Source organism: Gracilinanus agilis, chromosome 3 (genome assembly GCF_016433145.1).
Source record: "Gracilinanus agilis isolate LMUSP501 chromosome 3, AgileGrace, whole genome shotgun sequence".
Classification (NCBI taxonomy): Eukaryota; Metazoa; Chordata; class Mammalia; order Didelphimorphia; family Didelphidae; genus Gracilinanus; species Gracilinanus agilis.
In genome coordinates this window covers 326,453,702-326,456,583 of record NC_058132.1, presented here as the reverse complement: position 1 = coordinate 326,456,583, position 2,882 = coordinate 326,453,702, and the positions used below count along the sequence as shown (strand labels likewise).

Genomic DNA, 2,882 nt, shown 5'->3' with positions numbered 1-2,882 from the left:
TTCCATGTTGCCATTTCCTGTTCTGTCCTGTCTTGTGAATATAAACAACTCAGCATAGATACGCCCAAGGCAATAATGACTGGTTTCAGTCTGGTAGTATTTTGAGGGAACCCCAGACAATTTACAATAAATTTATTACACATATGGTATAACAATATTACAAAGAATTTGATATGCTATGAGCCACATCCAAATCTATAAATAATCTATTAGATTTATAGATTTAATAACATAAACTTTGGTGTTATTGAAATGGTGTCTTCTGTGTCCCAATATTTCCATCCAAACTGTGAGTTTTCTACCAATAAGACAATAAATTTGGAGTTTCATGCTAGCTATGTCTATTTATCCATGGCTTATTATTTTAACCATCATGATATGGCCCTGGAACACTTCTCAAAGTTCTTCTGAGAGCCGTCTAAAAAGAAGAAACATGCAGAAAATATTCTTTAGTATTTAATCAAAAGGGGAGGACATCCTGTTCTGGAAAATATCAGAGGTAAAGGACTGATTAGACAGCCTGAAGGCTTAGGATGAAGCTCTTGTAGTTGAGAAGACTGTTAATGAGGAATTGTTGGGTCTGTACAAATAAGGCAAAGAGCCATGAAGATCCACCCTTTTGCCTTACTGTACAGAGCCAATAATTGGAGTCTGAACTCCTTGATGAACAAATGAAGATAATCAAACTGCTTAGAGCATTAACCTGAGGATACTGGGATTTCCTGAAAATAGTTCTGTGGAATACATATTTGATAAGCATATAGTAGGAGAAAGTTGTCAAAGTTTCCCCTAATACTTTCAGGTGATGGAAGTACTGAGTTTGGACACCCTAAATATGTAACTCTTCTCTCCAGAGTAAGAATAAGAAGTTGACATATAAGAAAAATCTAGTATTTTTGTCTTCTGACATAATTTTGTCTAAAGCAGGGTGTCTTAAACTTTTTGTATCTTGGACCACCTTAGAAATCTAGTGAATACTATTCTCAGAATAACATCTTAAAATTTCTCAGAATAACATCTTAAAATTCATAAAGTAACATATGTAGGCAAGTAATTACAATGAAATATCATGTCAAAATATCTTTAATTGTCAAATTATATTTAATTGTAAAATATCTTTAAAACATTCACAAATCATTGGTTAAAAATCTCTGATTTGTAATATAAAAGTTAGCACCAATATTAAGTTTATAGGGTATTGTGCAATTTTCCAGCATTTTTAAGAGGCCAAGTGGTAAAAGGAATCATATAAAATACTAAATTATAAATGTGTCTTTTCACCAGAGGGCTTAAAGACAATAAGAAACAAATTAATAAAAGAAAAACCATTGATGATTGGAGCATCTCTTCACTTATTTCTTGATTCCCTAGCTTCCCTACAGAATCAACTTTTAATTCCAGGGGCATGTTGATTTGAGCTTCACCAGAGCCAGATTCCTTGATTCTTTCATTAATTTGTTCATTCAGTATTGATCAAGCTCCTTCTTTATACACAACATTTAAGATGATTCATGAGACCTTCCCTGACACCTTCCAACACTGATTTCTCTTCTCTTAGAACTCTTCTTGTATTTATTAGTTGCTGTAGATCCCAAGCTATAATTTAACTCAGAGCATCATTAATTATATTTTTTGTGTTCTGTCTCCCCACCTAAATTGTAAGGGACTTGATGGCAAAGTAACGAGACAATGATGCCATAGCAACAAAAATATGGCTCTGACCTCAAGAGAGGAGTGGATCAGATCTAGACACCAAAGCATACAGGGAATAATGAGCATAAGGATCTCAAACCAGAGCAAACCCTGAAAATTTGTTATTCTAAACCTGTAGAACTTTCTGACTAGTTAGAGATAGTTAGCTCCAGAATCAATCTACTAGAACACCAACCAGAATAAGGGTGTGAAAAGCCAATATTTATTTAAGAAGTTGAAGCTACTGTCAGACAGAACAGTCTTCTCTAGTGTGCCAATAAATGGTATTTTTTCTTTTAGTTTTGTTACTCAAATTATATGACTTTTCAGTTGAAAGATCCAGCTGATGAGTGATATTATTTCTGGACTTTTCAGGAATCTAGGCAGAAAACCTCTAGCAATTCACTCCTTAAAAACCATAGTGGGCCAAATAGAAGTTAGTGGCCATAAGAAAAGAAGAAATATTAAAACAAATTTAGAAGATTACAAATATGAAAGAAAATGTAAGGTCTTTCATTAAAAAAATATAAACTGACCTAGAAAATAGAACAAAGAGAGACAGTTTAAGAAATATTGGACGACTTAAACATTTTGACAAAAAAAAAAGAGCTTAGAAATCATATTTCAAAAAATAGAACAAAAATTCACTAGTCATCTTCTGAAAGAAATGCTAAAGTGAAAATTCCCAGGAACATTAGAGTCAAAATCCAGAGTTTCCACATCAAAGAAAAAGAAAACTGCAAGTAGCTATAAAGAATTCAAGTATCAAGGAGGTATGGGAAAGGTAAGAATCCATATGAAGTCTTTCAACCTTCCCTTCACAACAACTTTAGTGTGTGTGTGTGTGTGTGTGTGTGTGTGTGTGTGTGTGTGTGTACACACAACTTTAAATAATATTTTAAATCAAATTTTGGAGTGGCAGAGCCAACAAAAGGTCAGAGAGATATTTTTACCCCAGCCTAAGACTACTTTTGAAATTGAAAAGAGAGGTTTGTAACACTAAGGTTGGGGCTGTCCTGGAGTTCAAAGAGAAAATATTATAAGCCAAAAAAGAAACAATTCAAATATCATGAAGTAACAATAAGCTTCCATATTAAAGGGACGAAGGGCTTGGACTATATTATTCTAGAAGGCAAAGAAGCTAGGATTATAATTAAGAGTCACCTACCCAAGGACGAGGTAACATAATA

General features: G+C 33.4%; 1 pseudogene; it reads left to right on the top strand.

The window, feature by feature from the left end:
* The first annotated feature begins 252 nt into the window (after window positions 1-252).
* On the top strand, window positions 253-793 carry LOC123242857 (annotated as a pseudogene).
* The last annotated feature ends 2,089 nt before the right edge of the window (window positions 794-2,882 follow it).